This window comes from Dermochelys coriacea, chromosome 10, assembly GCF_009764565.3.
Source record: "Dermochelys coriacea isolate rDerCor1 chromosome 10, rDerCor1.pri.v4, whole genome shotgun sequence".
Lineage (NCBI taxonomy): Eukaryota > Metazoa > Chordata > Testudines > Dermochelyidae > Dermochelys > Dermochelys coriacea.
Window position 1 is genome coordinate 77,389,267 of NC_050077.1, and position 17,759 is coordinate 77,407,025.

The 17,759-nt window shown below is 39.1% G+C and overlaps 1 protein-coding gene across 15 annotated transcripts in view; it reads left to right on the forward strand.

The window, feature by feature from the left end:
- The window catches only part of MEF2A (myocyte enhancer factor 2A), a 160,066-nt gene that overhangs the window by 8,860 nt on the left and 133,447 nt on the right, over window positions 1-17,759 (forward strand). For 6 of the 15 annotated variants that reach the window (XM_043494575.1, XM_043494573.1, XM_043494568.1 and 3 more), the window contains exon 2: window positions 4,077-4,083. The exons of 8 other annotated variants lie outside the window; for them this stretch is intronic. The gene's annotated coding sequence lies outside the window, so the exon portion shown is untranslated. Of the gene's footprint in view, window positions 1-4,076; window positions 4,084-15,831; window positions 16,276-17,759 lie in introns of those variants that run through there. One more of the 15 variants, XM_043494570.1, reaches the window with a different exon arrangement.

A 17,759-nucleotide genomic window follows, 5' to 3' on the forward strand; every position in this document is an offset into this window, starting at 1 on the left:
AGGAAAGTTATCTTTGCTTTCATATGGGCTAGAAACTTTAAATGCAGCCTAAATTCTGCAGAAACTATACCCGTATTTGCCAGTAAATGCCTCCAGTGAGATGGGAGAATGTCTCTCACAGCACAGTGGAAAACCCCCACTTACAATAGTTGGTTCTAACAGTATAGTGAGACCTGGAATACATAATTTATTATTATTTTTTTTTCTTTTGAAGTTAGACACACTAAATTCTGAGGTTTTCACAACACTACCTTTCCCTCCCTCCTCCCATGGATAGCCCCACCTAGTATGCTGTCAGGTTTTTGAACTTCTATTTCACTGGAATATTTACAAGTTTTTGAACTGAGAAACATGAGGCTCATTTCAATATGAAGACTTCAACTGTTTTAACAAATTGAAAAGAAAGTGATGGAAAACTTCAATATTTTTGTTATGCCTATTAGAGAGCAATCAAGTAGTAGAACTGCATAGATGCTTAAAGGGAAAGGAGAATAAATCTCTGATTATTTGAGAGGGGTGTGTCTTGTAGGTGAAATCAGCTGTCACTGGATGTTGGCGAGGGGTATGGATGTAGTTGCAAACTATTTTGGGGGCTTGGTTCATTAGAATTTAAAGCTTCTGGATTGTGTGGAAGGCATATGATAACATGGTTACATATAAAAGATTGCTATTAAATCATAATTTTCAGTCTTGAGAGGTTGGTTCTCATTCTAACTAGTAAATGTGAAAGCTATTGATCTGAATGGAAGCAGTGAAATTACAAATGGAGGATTAGTATGTAGTGATGATCAAATTTCAGTGTATTAATTTATCTGACTCAGTATGCCAGAAGTTGAAAGAACTGGTGTGAAATGGTTCCATTACTTACAACTGAAGTAATGATAACATAATCCTCTCTGTTAAAATGTAAATATTGCCAAGAGTTAAGTAGCAATAGAAAGCATTTGTGCTCAGCTCAAATGTGCATAAATCAATGTATTTGGATTCTTCAAGATCAGATGTTCCATCAACTGAAACTATTGTATTGAAAAAATAGTACATAGAGTATGATCCAACAAATGGGAAATCACTGAAGCACTTTTCCATGGATATACTCTCAAGACCTAAAGTTGCAGGTCTGTGTTACTATATGTTGCAAATTAATAAAAAGGGAGAAGATTAAAGGACAAACCAAAAGAATTATCTTGAACTAAAATCCATTTTGGTTGGTAAAAAATGGCCAATGATTTCCATAAGCATATAGCTCTTACTGAATGCTATTGATTTTATATATAAAAATTGTGTTTAAGTGATTGAAGATGCTGGGTATAGTTTTCAAAAGCACCTAAGTGATTTAGGCTCCTAAGTGTTGATGTTTTGTTTGGGAATGGGACTTTTAGTGCGTTTGAGAACTTTACTTCCTGTCTATAAATGTGAAGTATGACGCTTCCTAAGGAAGTGGAATAAAGCTTACTCTGGAAGTTCAAAAATTCTTCCAAAGCTATCATCAGCCTCAAGGTTAGCTGACTGAAAAATGCTCCAGCTTCCTAATGATGCTTGATGGAACTTGTAGGTCTTGTCTACACAGCGTGTCAGTGCTTGAGAGGGGTATGAATTGTAAAATACTCTAACAATGCATGCTCTAACATGGTGAACTCTAACTGCCCCATATAGATCTTGCTGGCATGCTTTAAAAGGTATCTAGTTCGCATTAATGTTGTGCTATACCTTAGATTGTGTTTCTGTATTTTAGGTCCAACTGCCATAGTATCTGCACAGAACACAAAATTGCTCACAACTGGCATACATTTTGTTTAGCCAGGGATACTACAGAGAGGCATTAAACTTACAAGGGCAATTGAAGGAGGAATCAAAGGGACTCAGCCCATTACAAGTAGCTGACTGCTGTCAGACACCAGAAAAAAATCTGTCTTGATATCATTAACCATACAAGTTCGGTATTGAAAAGTGGTTTGGAGACACTATAGTGCTCTTCCTTTACTTAATGTGTCTAGTCCCAAATGAAAATGTCAAAGCCTAAGTGCATAATAGGAACAAAAAATTAAAATGTGATTGGTTGAGCATGTTGAATTTGCTCCTTCTCTTGTAGCATTTAAAATTGAGGAGCCAGATTTCTACTCTTAAATCTTCTTGTGAAGAAAGGTGTCACAGTTAATTGGATCAAAATGGTGAAAAATCGTGAAGTAAAATCGCAAATATGGGATGACTGGATTCATACTCGTATTACAGCCAGTTAAGTATTAATTGAGCTTGCTTTTGGTGTGTTTGTGTTTGGTTAGGCTTAAACATAATAACTAGGAAGTGTTGGCAAAAGTATTTAAATTGGTCGTGTATTGGCAGCATTTTGTTTTCCACAACATATATCTATTTGTTTATGAGAATGTGTTCAAAGTGAATGAAATAGTAGATGTATTTAATTACATAAAATATACATACATACATATTACATTCTCTTCCCCCAGGAAAGAATTTGTTAGTAGTTTTTGTGTCCTGTGTTGTCTCTGTCACAGGCTGGCTATTCCTTTAAGGAGAGTCAGGCTCAGCCTATTCCTGTAATGGATCAGCTACCCTCCCCAATTGACTTTGGTTATCTAGGGATCAAATTACTTAGGTCAATTATCAGACCCACTTGGGAAGAAGTCAGGTGACTTCCATAAAGGGCTGGTAGTGCTCGGTTGGTGAGGAGTGTTGCCTCCTGTGATTCTCCCTGAAGGAAAGGGATGGCAGAAGAGAAGGAGGCTCCTGTGGTAGATCCTGGACAGGGCCAAACCCCAGGCAGATGGCCTGGAGGTAGACTGGGAATAAGAATCCAACGTGTGTGTGTGCGGTGGGGGAGAATCCAGAGAGGAACCCCTCAGGGTCAGTACTTGGCTTGGAGCGTGGCCTCCAGGGAGGAAATCTGGAGGGTCAAGGCACTCTACAAGAGAGTTGGGTGGAAGGGTAGCCTAAGCAGGGCAGAAGACCCTTCCATTTTATATTTCCTTTTGGGACTATTGTTTAAATTCATTATCAGTGCCCTGCTTGGTGTTGCTGAGGAGAGATGGTGGCCCACAAGGAGCAACTATGGAAGGCCTCCCTGCTACAGTCTGCAGTGTCCATATTGAAAATTTCCCCTCACCTATGTAGTTCTTGCAGCATTCTAGTTCAGTGGCTTATAATGGCTGCTTCCTACAACCTGCTACATCTCCCACATCAGAATGCCAAGTTTGTCACTGTAATATGTAGTTTTGGAGCTGGGAGCAGGGATTTTATTTTATTTTATGCACTTTCAAAAAAGGAATACATTATTATTTTTATCAAACAACCAAAACGCCTGATGTCTGTCTAGACATGCAGGATCTTCTTAAATCCTGAGAAACAGCTATTGCTATTAATAGTATGTCCCAAAAATATTAAGGCTTTAAACTTTTCCCAGCAAAATCAGTAAGCTTCATACCCATGTTCCTCAGTTTTTTTTGTTTTAGCCCTTAGTTTATTATTCATCTCTCTGTAGCGTCTCTCATAACATGTTAAAGTTTGGCCAATAAAAGCCAATCTCCTTGCCTTTAGATTACTTATATGTATTGGTTATGATTTTTTTTTTTTATGGGAACACTTCAGTGTGCCTGAAGATGATGGCTTGTTCTCATGTGATGCTTTTTAAGCAATTTTACCTTGCTTATCTTCATCTGTCTCTGAGGAGATTATCATATAAACTACAAGAACACATTTTGCACAGCAAATTGACTTGTGTGGATGAAGGAATAATCTTTGCATCTGCATTTCTCTGAAGACTTCCTGTGTCTCCTTTTATGGTCTCCAGTGTTGCATTTGTGAAGATAACATCCAATAGCCAATCCTTGAAGACTTACAGTGGCTCTTGATGCATTGTCTTATTAATACCGAGGGTTGAATGACTAATTTTCTTAGTGATTTCTGAGGAAGCGAAGCTGTTAATGAATAGGTTCTCCTCAGTACTTTCTTCTTGATTGGTTTTGTAGGCTATTCAGTTTTTCTTCTGTAATTCTGGAGTCGCTGTCTGAACTATAAAACTATCTTGCTACCAGTTGAAGAATCTTTTAAATTTGTGATCTCAGTGGACTTGTTGGGATATTGAGGTCACATTTCTCTCTTGTCCTTACTCCATTGTTTTTAATTCTTAATGGTCTCTTCTGCTTGATCTTAATAAATCTTTACCCTGATATAACGTGATCCGACATAACATGTATTCGGATATAACGCAGTAAAGCAAAAATGGTTTTCTGTCTCATTTACAACATTGGTTCTCAAACTGGGGTCATGACCCCTCAGGGGTCGCAAACCGGTTATGTGTGGTGTCGTGTGCCCCGACCCCAGCGCGCAGCTGCAAGTTGCGAGACCCAACCCCTGTGCTGGGCTGTGAACCCGGCCGCAATGCATGGCTGCGAGCCCCGACGCCTGTGTGGAGCTGCAGGGCTGCGAGCCCTGACCCCCACAGGGATGCCCGGCTGCGAGCCCTGACCCTGACAGCAGCGCATGGCTGCGAGCCCCAACCCCAGTGCACGGCTGCGAGCCCCGACCCCGGGCTTGATGTGAAGGATGACATCAGATGCGCCCTTTCTAAAACAACACCAAGAATAAAACTACGTGTGTCAAATACTGTATTAATAACGGAAATGCTTGAGGCCAAAGCAAGTTCGATATAACGCAGTTTCACCTATGACACGGTAAGATTTTTTGGCCGCATTATATTGGGGTAGAGGTGTAGTTTGAGAGTTTTCACTGGCAAAATTGGTTTACTGTAATCTGAACTGTTAGATGTTGAAGCATTACCTCTAGAAGAGAAATTCTGTCTTTCATACAAAGACTACTCTGAACATATCAAGCATTTAATTACAAGAATAATTCTGTATTTTTTTACAGCATTCAAGGCAATATTCTCCTATTGTACCTTGCTAAAATATAAGGGAGAAAGAGAGAAGCTGCTATAAATAGACTCTACTTTTATTAAATGTAACATAGATTTTTATTCATCTTTGTCCTTTTGACTGGTACGAAAAGCAACTTTCTTGCCCGATAATTTATCATACATCATAGAAACCTACAGAGAAATGATTTCAACATTTCCAGAGAGAACTAGAGTATACTTCACCAGATTGGGCATACACATTCTTTGGTGAAAATCTCTTGAATCTCTTTGTATGATGCAAGCAGCCACTCGGTCAAATGTTTACATTGGATCTACAGTCACTGGCTGCTACTGTTCTGCGAGAGAGGGTGCTGTCCACTGTAGTACTTTAACAAATAAAAATGTTAGTTATAGTTCAGGAAGTATTAATTGGTTGGAATTTGGGAAGAAGTTCATCTCCCCTCACATTTTTAGTAATAACTTCACATAAATAAACACGAGTTTATCTTTTAGAAAGAAATGAGGAAATCTCAAATGCCTTTATTGTTCAGAAAAAACATTATATGGCTAACTGTCACATTGCTCAATCTTACTTCTGAGCTCAGTTTTCCTACAGAATAATGTTAGGATGGAGGATAGGTAGGAACTATGTGATAAATTGTACAGAGGTATGTGTATCCTTATAGTCTTCTGGGACTTATTTTTGTTGGTTGAAAAATAGCATCCAGGAAAACTCGGGTGGTGGTTTTTTTGTTTTTGTTTTTGTTTTTTTACTGGTATATAGCTTTCTAGGAATTAAAGATGAATATGAATAACTCTGCTTAACATCTTTCCATAGCTGCAGGTTTCTCTCATACTAAGTAAATTCCCCCTGTAGCTTGTCTTTGGAAATTGGTTGGCTGCCAAGAGAGTTCTTAATTATTGAGAAGTTCAGCCTCAGTCTTACAACTGTTTCCCTCTCTCTCATACTAATTGATTTCTTTGCATTTGTGTACATACTGTTGTACTTCAAAATCTAGTCATGTTATAAAGCTATTAAAGCTAACTTATCTGAATTAAAAAGACATCTTAAATCTGCATTGCACATTAAGAAATAGATGGATTTGTTCTCTTAAAGCTTAAGGATACCACTATGGAATCTCTTAAATTAATTATGAACTGTGTCTTTGTAACATACAGCAGCTACTTTTTCACTAGTAGAGAGATTCAAAATGGCTTTTAGAAGGGCTTAAGTATGTGAAGTGGAGGACATGTGACTCACAAAAGCCTATTTCACACAGAGGAAACTGTAGCATGTCTAGCTGATTTGCCAGCATGCATTTTTGCAAGACAGTCAGGAAGAAGCTTCCAAAAGCATTTACAAACCTTTGAAAGCTTTTAGGTACAAGAAGGCATTCACTTTTTTGCAGACATTGCAGTCAAAATACTGACTTGATTGTCTTTCTTTTGTTTGTAGTAAACATAAGATAAATGATACACTATTTCTGCACTAAATTGTACGGCTTTAATTCAAAACAAACAAAGCCAAAAAGTATTTGAAGATAAAATGTTACAATCCCTAATCCTTACAGCAGTGATTGAACCTAGGAAAGTATTATTTCCTAACTTGGACTTTGAAGCTGACAGAAATTTAATGACTCGACCACGATTGCATGAGTAAATAGCAGTCACAGCTAAACTTGTGAGTTCCTGTTTCTAGTGCTGTACCTGGACCACTAGACCAGTGGTTTTCAAAATTCAGGTCATGACCCAGTACTGGGGTCGCGTAATGCAAGACAGTGGGTCGCCTTGCTCAGCACCCAGGGACCCTGGTGGCCGGCCAAGAAAAACTAATAGTCCCTACCTGTTATGACACCATGTTGCGCCCTGGAAGTGTCCAGCAGCAGGTCCGGCTCATAGGGGAGCCACAGGGCTCTGCGTGCTGCCCGAGAACTGGACAATAGGAGGTGGGGGTGCCTGTGGGTGAGAGGAATGTAGCCACTTGCGTGCATCTGCCTAGGAGCTGGACCTGCTGCTGGCCTCTTCTGGGATGCAGCGCGGTCCACCATGCCAGGATAAACGGGAAGCTGCCAGAGGTAAGCCTGTGCCCCAATCCTATTCTGCAATCCCCTTCCCTAGCCCTAAGCCCACCCCAAACCTGGAGGCCCTTCCTGCATCCCTACTCCCTCTTCCCTGGTCCCAACCCAGAGCCTGCACCCCCAGCCCAGAGTCCCCTCCCACACTCTGAACCCCCTCATTCCTGGCCCCACCCTGCAGCCCTCACCCATGCACCCCAACCCTCTGCCCCATCCCTGAGCCCCCTTATCCACACCCCAAACCCCTCATCCTCAGCTCCATTGGGTTGCGGGCATCGAAAATTTTCTTCAACTGGGTCTCCAGAAAAAAAGTTTGAAAACCACTGCACTAGATGACCATGCATCTTCTACATTAGGCTCAATTTGTAAGCAACCGTGTTTGCGTTGTTGCTTTTTCTGTCAGTTAAAAGAATCTAGACAAAAACAGTTTGCTTATTTTATTTCACAGAAAAAATGAAAGCAGTTACTTGCCAATATCAGTGTGTTAGAAGGGGTTTATTTGTACCTATTCATTGTATTTGGCATTATTTTCAAGTGATTCCTTTTATTTCATGAAAGCTTATGCCCAAATAAATCTGTTAGTCTTTAAGGTGCCACCAGACTCCTTGTTTTTATTTCAAGTGATTTCAAAGCTTCAAAATATGAAATTAAGAAATCAATAATAAATACTGAATCTTCTAAAATCAAGTTAGAACACAGCTTTCCATTATGGAATAAAATGGAAATTTGTAATGGTTACTTATTATGGTAGTTGTGTAGCATTAACTTTTACAAATATGATACTTCAAAAGAAATTAAAGATTAAAATGCAGTATTTGTATATGTAGGGTTTTGCATTGCCTATAGAAAAGCATGCAGGCATCAAATTATAACTTTAGATTTTTAAATCGCCCTTTAAAAAAAATCCCTTCCCCTGGCTTCTGTACTGTCATGTGACACTTTAAACATCTGCTCACTTGTCAAGAATAGCTATTGTGTATCCTCTGGAAAGTGAGTAGTAAGGAACAGTGTTTAAACACTACTCATGTAAAATCTTCTTCTAAGCTCTTGCCTACACTAGGGAGACTCTAAATATTTAATCACAGTAATCAATGACAGTGGGAGCCCTGGGCCTGGTTTGTATGTCAGTTTTGCCAGCATAGCTATATTGATTAGGAGTATGAAACAATTGCATCCCTAACCGACTCAGCTATGCTGGTGAAAACCCTAGTGTAGATGCAGTTGTATTGGCCAAGTACTTTTGCCTGTGTATCTTATTTTGTTCCCAGAACTGGTATAAGCTATACTGGAATGGATTTGTTTAAAATCTGTATAGTTTATCTATACTGATAATCCTTTCTAGTATAGACAAAGCCCTAGTATCAACTAAACTGCTTCCGAGTGGGTTTAGATGACATGAAACTTAAAATACTGGTGCCCAGAATCCAGCCTCCATAGGGTTTTCAACATTCCTAATGTTGGTGATGCTGAACTGGTGATGACAACAGTGAGAAGCTTTTCAAAAATGTACTCTGATGTTCACCAGGCCTCACGGAATGGAGCTTGAAAAAATGATTAAATCATACAGCTTCATCTGGTTCTGGAATCTGATTCAGTTGCAGTTTAAAGCCTAATGGCTAAATTCTATTTTAAGACCTGTTTAGATGAGGCCAAACTTTCATAAGTCAGTGCATATCTATTTATAACAGTTAACCCTCAATTTAAACTTCCTTTTCCTTACTCCATGGACAGTGCTTACTCTGAGATTTTTGTGAAACTGTCTCACCATCGCTACAGCAATGATATAATGGTAACGCTGGAATAGTGTAGATCACACACTGACCTTCTGACTACTATACCCTATGCTCCATTCAGATGATAGTGGTTTAAAATGCCAGAGGTTGCAAGCACCACCTTTATGCTAGCACTCCTCCATTTATAGCAGCTAGCAGTGCTGCACTGGTGTTAGTCACAGGGAGAAAGTTAGGACAATAAGTCTGCTGTAGAAAAGACCTACTTTGTACAGTAGTTAAACACAGTTACAGATAGCAACGTTCTAACATGCTTGCCTTGAGCAGTGCGGAGATTTTTTTCTTAAAAACGTGCTAACCAAATCAAGCTGTTGGCTTCCTTCCTCTTCAAGGTAGTTTGAAGTGTATCTCTTTTTTTTTTTTTTTTTTTTTTTAATATATAATATACTTATTAGTCTTATGGTCTCTGTCCAGGCTGGTCAGGAAACTGTGCTAGAACCTTCCTAGAAACAAATGTTAAATTATGCTTGAAGTTCTGTTCCCACTGTGCATAGAGCTTTAATTGCTGGATTTGGAAGAGTCTGTGGTTCCCTCTTTTCTTGTGCCTTTCTCATATATATTATCTCTGTGCTTGTCTGGAGTTCAGTTAGCATTTCATTACAGGTTGAGCATTACAAGTTGTAGCACAACTTGGTAGCATGGTCAAAATACTAGTCCTGTATAAATGGGTGATAACTACTATGCAAATATCTAGGTGTCCGTATAAACAGTCTCTAACACGACTCTTTCACAAAGCTGCATTGCAGTTATACATCATCCTGTTGGATGGCTACAAGAAACATCCAGTCCAGTTCTTGATGCCACTCTTAGATCTGCTGAACTCAGCTGAAAATCTGGAGTCTTTGCAACATAACTGTACTTTCACTGTATAACTTAAGTTCCAAAGTGCATCAGCGATTTCAGACTCAGCCCCTGAATCCCAACATCCAGCACTGGTGTGGAGACCTCTGCCTCAGCGGGGAGTTCCTTCATAGTTGAGCACAGTGTCTGAAACTAAGTCAGCCCTCCTCAGTTGTTGCTTTGAGGCAGGCAGGAGTATTGTTCCAGAAGTGATTTACAGGTACCAGTTTTCCTCATTTGGGACTGTCTATCCTCCTTAATGAATTCTCTCCAGACTACAGAGTAGAACTGAAGGAATCATGACAGAGGGATAGTTCAAAGCCATTCACACTCTGCAGGCAGAAGTGGGTGCCTCAGATATAACAGCTGGGTTGGTTGCTGTAGCTGTGACAATGAAATGCTTTTCCTGGCTGTGCTCTTCAGGCACTTCAAAGGAGCGGCGAGCCACTATAGAGGACCTACTGTGGGAGGGGCAAGAAAGCTTCAGCATGAAGACAGATGATGCCTTTCTCTCTCTAAGGTTATATTTTGTTCCCTAGGGCTTTGCACTCCAGCTACCAGATGAACACTGTTCAGGTCCCAAGGTCAGTCATGCCAAAAGCCACAGCAGAGACCATAAAGAAAAGGAGTACTTGTGGCACCTTAGAGACTAACAAATTTATTAGAGCATAAGCTTTCGTGAGCTACAGCTTGCTTCATCGGATGCATCCGATGAAGCGAGCTGTAGCTCACGAAAGCTTGTGCTCTAATGAATTTGTTAGTCTCTAAGGTGCCACAAGTACTCCTTTTTTCTTTTTGCGAATACAGACTAACACGGCTGCTACTCTGAAACCTAGCAGAGACCATATCGCTCTACTGAACCTCTTAAAAAAACCCTGCATAATGACAGGTTTCAGAGTAGCAGCCGTGTTAGTCTGTATTTGCAAAAAGAAAAGGAGTATTTGTGGCACATCAGAGACTAACAAATGTATTTGAGCATAACCTTTCGTGAGCTACAGCTTGCTTCATCGGATGTAGCTCACGAAAGCTTATGCTCAAATACATTTGTTAGTCTCTAAAGGTGCCACAAGTACTCCTTTTTCTTTTTAAAAAACCCTGGTTTTCCCATAGAAAAAGCTTCTCTTCTGTTTACTCTGCATACCCACCAATAAACAGCAGATTTGATGTATGGGTCAAAAGTTCCATACAAATCCCTGATTATGAACCCCCGCACTCCCATGTGTGTGTTTTCTCCCTTCCTCTCCTGCCCCTTTGGGGAGGGGGGGATATCACAAGACCTATTGTATGCCTTCTGTCTAGTTCCGCTGATCCCCAGAGTAATGATGAAGATCAGATGAGATGCAGCCACAGCTATCCTCATAGTACTCTCTTGGGTGAGACAGTTCTGGTTCATAGACGGGTTGTGCCAGTCTGAGACACTTTTTGGATCCTTCTCCTTCTTTGGATCATCCCAGCCAAGGACACCTGAACCCCAAGTCCCTGCACCAAGTGGATCATATTTGTTACAGACTAGTGACTTTCCCCTCGTGTGGATATCTGAGCCCATTCAACTATTTGTGAAGTGGCTTCCTCCACTTATTTTAAGAACACTTTATTCAAGAAACCTGCTGAACTATCATATGGAGCTCAGTCAGTACGTTTTAAAAACATTACTTACTGGACCTGGAATCTAGGTTAGATGCCAAGTTCGGAGAGTGGTTCTGCAATATATTTAGCTAGGGCTTCTCAGATCCTTTCACGTCTGGAAATTGCTTGCTGGTCACCACCAGTGGGCTATACACAGACAATACAAAAAATGCAAACGAAAACCAGAATCTCACACACCACCAGTCTTGGAGATGCTTTGTGTGGATCCCATGACCAATCCTCTTTCTCTGCTACTTCAGAGTCCTCCAGTACATATGGGGTTCCTGAATTTGAGAGGGATCCTGAATAGCGGATGGGCCTGCACTTCCTCTTAGGGTCTGAGATGAAACGGTGCAAGGACATGTGGAACACAATGGCAGCCCCAACACACACTGTTGGCTAAAAGACTTCAAACATATGTACGTGTAACGTGTGCTATTAGTGGGATCCATGTGGACAAAGCACCATTTGGGTTTTGTCCAATTTTAAGAGTTTCATGGGTGGTCAGGAAACACACTTTGCTTAATTATAGTATCTAAATGAGACACAATTCTTTCTTTTGTAATGGATAGTAACTCTTAACAAATGTTATCAAAGCCATCTGTCTTAGCTCACTTTCTCAAAAAACTTACAAGAATAACATGTAAGCTACTTTAGTTATGACTTTAATTCAATAGTGAGACCCATGTAGCTGGCAGTGCACCTGCATCTTTAGGAGGGTATGTCTGATCACATGCTCTCGTGTGGTTTCAAGTTGTGAATTCCTGTTTTAGCTTTTGTTCTTATCTTTATCAGAAGAGTACTGAAAAACTATTTGAGGTATTCCTGTAAAAGAAATGATACTCGACAGCCCACTTTGCACCTAGCACTCTTTAAACTATGTTCCTTTGTTTGAAGATGTGGTAGGTATCCTGTGTTTTACTTACAACAATTTGCTGCCTTAAAATGCATGATTATAAAACAAGTGAAAAGTAACTATATGACAATTCTTTATATTTAGATTATCACAAATTTAACAATAGCCAGTAAACCTAAAAAGTAACAAATCCCAACTTTTTTTTGCCTATTTAATTTGTTATTCTTTGCCTAAACTGAAGTTGAACAACTCAAGTTCCATTTGATTTATACTTGCATATAATAATTTCAAGTGAAGTTCCAAAACGTGGCCCTACTAGCTCTTCCAGAAAAAACTTTGGTGGTCTTCTGATGATACTGAATAGATGCGTGTTGTGTTAAAATTGGGGAACTGGATCACAAGTCCACCATTTTAGTCATAATCAGTTTTTGCCATTACTTCAGTTATGATGTCTGAACATTAACAGACAAGATGCAATTAGTAGGGACCCAAGTTACCATCGTCTGGGTCCTTGGGAAATTCTCCTATACTTCTTGATGGTCTACTGATCTCTTGGTCTGATGGTTCAGTCTTGTATTTCAGTTTCTGATTTGATGTTTCTCTGATTTGGGCCCTATTCACTTAGGACTTTATATACACACTACAAGATTAATTACTTAATCTTTGTCCAATAGGCTTTTAACACATCAATCCTTTGGGTGTCAGGTAATCTATATGTCACGCATGCACAAGCTTCATTTACCAACTTCTGCATTTTTTCCTGCTGGTTTTGCAGTTTTTGGGTCATGTTATTCTGTGTCACTCTGTTCCTGAGCCTCCCAAAAAAGGTTTCGTTTTTTTAGATATTATTACATTTGTGTACCTCTTATTTACATCTTCCAACACGACATATTACTTATTTTGCCAGCAACAGTGTTACTTTAAACAATTTGACAATGTTATATCAAAGACAAATTGGCAAAAACACACTCAGGTCAGGCAAGGCCTTGGCCTAAGTGCCTTCTTGTGTATACGCCTTCATTATCCATAATTACAGATCATTAAAATATAACTAACAAAGTTCTTAATCTTATCATATATCAAGCCGCCTTTTTTATATTTCAGTATCTCATTCAATGTGTATTATTCTCCCCCTTAATCTATTTGTGCGGGGGGAGTTATGGAAAACACGAGTCTTTAATGTCAACATTTCTTATCTTCTTTAAACAGAGGTTTACAAATGCCTTTTTTCATTCAAAGTCCAGTTTTGTTTGTGAATCAATATAAAGAAATCTTCATTAGGAATTTTTCTGTGTTGCATTTTGAGGTGTCTCTCAGTTTTAAGGCCTTGATATTTAGTTGCTTTTAATGTACCCCAACGTGGGAATCGGCATGCAGCCTTCTTGTCTGTGAGTAGCAGCCTAGGATTGAATGTCTTGTGGTGTGTGTGTGTGTGTGTGTGTGTGTGTGTGTGTACGTGCGCGCGCCCCACTTTATTTTATATTTATATAACACACACACACACACACACAGAGTCTACCTGTTCTGAGCTGGGGAAATTCCAAGAGTCGCTTTCCTTATTATATTTCCATGCTATATATAAAGAAAATATTCTCCATTGGAACATTTTGCGTATACAGACCTACTGTAATCATTTTCAGACTTGGTTGGTAGTGCAGTGCATACCTTGGAAGTCCATCACAGAAGGTACAGCCCAGTGTAATGGAAGGTGTCTCAAGTTTGCTTTAAGACTCTTCTGGGCTGTCCCAGAGACCAAAGTAGTCCCACATGTAACTTAGAACAGCTCCTAGGGCTGCTGTAAGTTGCAGTAGCCTCCCTAGTGCTGACTATACATTCAGGTCAGAATGCATGTAGTAAAATGGCATAATGCATGTAGTGAAACTTCCTAAGCCAGGGCTTGTAGGGGATGCAAAAATAATACCATAGGAACTGTGCTGAGGAGATTCTTCCCTGTTTCTTGAAGGCTGGTTATGACTCCCATATGCTGCTGGAGCAGGAGGCAGAATCCTTTCCAGAGCTCTGGAGAGGGGACAACATAGGCCACAGTCAAAGATTTAGATAACAATGAACAACAGTCCCTTCATGTAAGGGTTGGGTTTTGTTTCTTCGTTTATTTGGGTTTTTTGTCAGTCTGCTGCCTCACTCAACATGTAGTTTGTGATGTTCTGATGGAGGCAACTTTTTAGTATTTATCCTTATTGTTCAGTTTTTGGCCCCATATACCACTGCAATCCTTTACACCGCCTCACTATAAAACACATCCAGATTCTGTAGTAACTATGGTATTCCTCTTCACCTGAGCCTTATTTCAGTATACAACCCTGACTCATTAACAGTAATCCTATGCAATGATGTTGTAGCCATAATGGTCATAAGATATTAGAGAGAGAGAGAGAAGGTGGGTGAGGCAATATCTTTTGTTGGTAAAGGAGACAAGCAGAAGAGCTCTGTGTGGCTCAAAAGCTTGTATTTCACCTTTCTTACCAACAGAAGCTGGTCCAGTAAAAGATATTACCTTGTCTCTGTAATAATTCTATGTATTTTCCCATGTAGCTTGTAACAGAGAGGCCTAAAATGCCCTATGCCCCAGAAAATTGAGGATTTGTCTATTATATTCCTGCTACTTTGAAAGATTAGCAGGCTGAACAGAGTGTATGCTTTATTTTCTCCTCTGCTGGCTATCTTTCCCTACTGTGTCTGCTACGTAAATATTTCTGGCTGCATTAAGTTGGGATTCAAAATGGAGGATGATCCACTTAGTTGCCCTTCTCTTGTGTTGATGCTGGAGTTTTGTAACAGAACTGCCTCTCAGGGCTTTAGAGCTCTCTTTAAAAGAAGAGGGAGCTGGAAAATCTTGTCAACTGAGCCTGAAAAGGCACTGTGTGTATACTTAAACTCTCTTTTTTGCTTTATTCATGAGAACAATAAGGCAAACACAGATAAAACTACAGATTTTTGCATCCTGAACTGGCTACAGAACTGAATTTTATCATTTCTCCTTACTGCTACACGGGGCATATTGTGTACTGAAAGTGTATATTCCAAAATTTGATACATATTCAGACTTCCAAAACTGCTGGAAAACAGTTTATCACACCATCTGTTCTTACTATATATGTAGATATAATATATAAAATCAAGCATCTAGGTACAGTTACATCTATGTAATTTTTATTTAGTCTAACTCTCAGTGCTCTTAGGGTTGTACAGGTGTTAAATTTTCACACAGAGTCTGAAATTAGTATTGAAGTGTTGATAAAGTCTAATGGCAAGTGTCAAAGTTGGCTATTGAAAAACCATTCATAACATCTAGAGTTATCATGCATTCCCCTTTTAAACAGCCAGAAATGTTACAAATGACCACTGGAAGTATTTAAATTCTTGTCAGTTGGCATCTCGTGGTGGTATTGCTTTGTGTTCATTTGCATAATTTTTCATTTTACAAAAATGAATTATCGCAAAAATCAATGTTAAATATTGACCATGTGTAAGCTAAATTTTACTAGAGTGGACTATTAATTTGTATTGGATCAGATGGCATGAAAAATCTGGAGAAGCAGTATCAGTTGTTCGGCACACTTCAGTTTTATCTTGAAAAACCTAGCATGCTGTGCATTGAAAGCTTTTCACTCCTCAAAGTCACTGTACCACTTCAGTTACTTTGGATCAGACTGGCTTCTTTGCCAACTATTGACAGTATTTTCCCTTTGCAAAAAGAAGAATCCATCAGTTTATAAAATTATTTGCCTTTTAAAGTGACAATAAGGTTTTGGATGGGGTTGAGTGCCATGCATTGCAATAGTCTGATACATTTTTTTTTCTGTATTTTAATGCAGTAATGCAGTTTATAGCAGATCAAAATCTAAGACTTTCCTCACAGCATTTGTCAAGATGGATAAGTTTTGAAATGATCAAAATACTAACATAAAAGTTTTATTGTGATATGGTGCTCAACAAATAGTGATTATTCAGCTTGTAACTGGTCAGGTTTTCCGGACAAAATATGGAACAAATTACTGTTAAGTTGGGTGCTCTGTGTTTGTGATAGTTTTGTTGTATAGAGACATGCAGAGTTGAATCTCAGTTCTTGAAATAGGGTGGGGAGATCATTTTTTTTAAATTTTTTTAAAGGCATGGTTCCTGTGTACTTGTGCCAAAAACAACCAACCACCAGTAAGAGCAGCAGCAAAAAAATCTTTAGCATAAGCTACATATGTATATGTAAGTACAAATATGACCCAGATTTATGATCCCACAACATTATTTTTTAAAGCCACATCAAATGAATAATACTAGGATGATACTATTTGATTGCTCACTGACTGTGTGGCTTAAAGTCCGCAACTTTTAAACTAAATCAAGTTCTTAAGCTTCCTAAAATAATAAAAATAGTAAGCATCTTTATTGTTTTCCTATAAATTTATTCTCAAAGCACTGCAGCATTCATGTTACAATCCATGTTCTTTATTGAATTAAAAGTCAGTCACAACACGACTCTGCTCTCTTCAGTGCTTAAAAGTGTGTTTGAGTTGTGGACCTGGGAAGTAGAACAGTTAAAAAATGAGCCAGGTTGTTGGGGTTGGGGGGAGGCAGAAAGATCCCAGTAGCTCAGGGTGGCTCTACACCCACTTACATTCCTGTGAACAATAAAATGGCTCCTCTGCTTTTTCCCTGTCCCCTCTTCCTTCGTACAGCACCTGGTCTGGGAAAAGGGACAAGGGTCCCTGTTGCAGCCTCCCCAGACCTGGGAGACAAATGTGAAGAACATTAGGAGTAGCAATAAGGATGAAGGGGGTGAAATTGTTTTGGGGATAGGATTGGTTTGAGGCTTCAGGGACAGAATTAATTGCTGGGCAGGGGAATAGGCAGATATGGGAATGATAGACCCTCCACTTTTTAGATGTCTTTAAGTACTGATTGCTGGTAAGTGGGGGGAGAACTATGCATATAACTCGCATATTAAACCAAAGACTTCCCCTTCTGTGTCAATACTTGGCAAATAAGATACCTTATCTGGTCTAATAGTGTCATCATTCTGTGATGAAGTGACAAGAAATGTTATACACAGGCACACATTCCACTTCTGTTTACATGCTAATTACTGATAAATGTCTCTCTCATTCTGATGGAAAATCTACGCAGTATTTTTTTTTTTTTTTTTTTTTGGTGGGTGGCAGAGGCACTGCATAATCTCTGCAAAGGATTATTTGTGAGAAAATTGTGTTAAGTTTTTCTCTGCAACTAAATTCTTATGAAGCAGAGAAGTTGTAGTGACAGGTTTCAGAGTAGCAGCCGTGTTAGTCTGTAACCACAAAAAGAACAGGAGTACTTGTGGCACCTTAGAGACTAACAAATTTATTAGAGCATAAGCTTTCGTGGGCTATAGAGGTTGTAATGTTTATGTGAATACTTAGTTTTAGAGTTAAAAAAAGTAGTAGTCAGCATTTCCAGGAATATAGATTTTAAGTAAATAAAAAAAAATTAGGCAACAAACATTATAATAACTATACATTATAATAAAATAAAGCTGCTAAAATTAAAACATAGAATTAATTTTCTTCATTTTGTAAGGTAAAGGTGAGATACTTTACATCTTGGTTCAAGGGATATTGGATTCTTTGATAACGCCAAACTAGTATTCATCGTTGCAAACTGATTAAGGAATAATCTGACATCTTCTCAGTGAACTAATTGAGAGTATATTC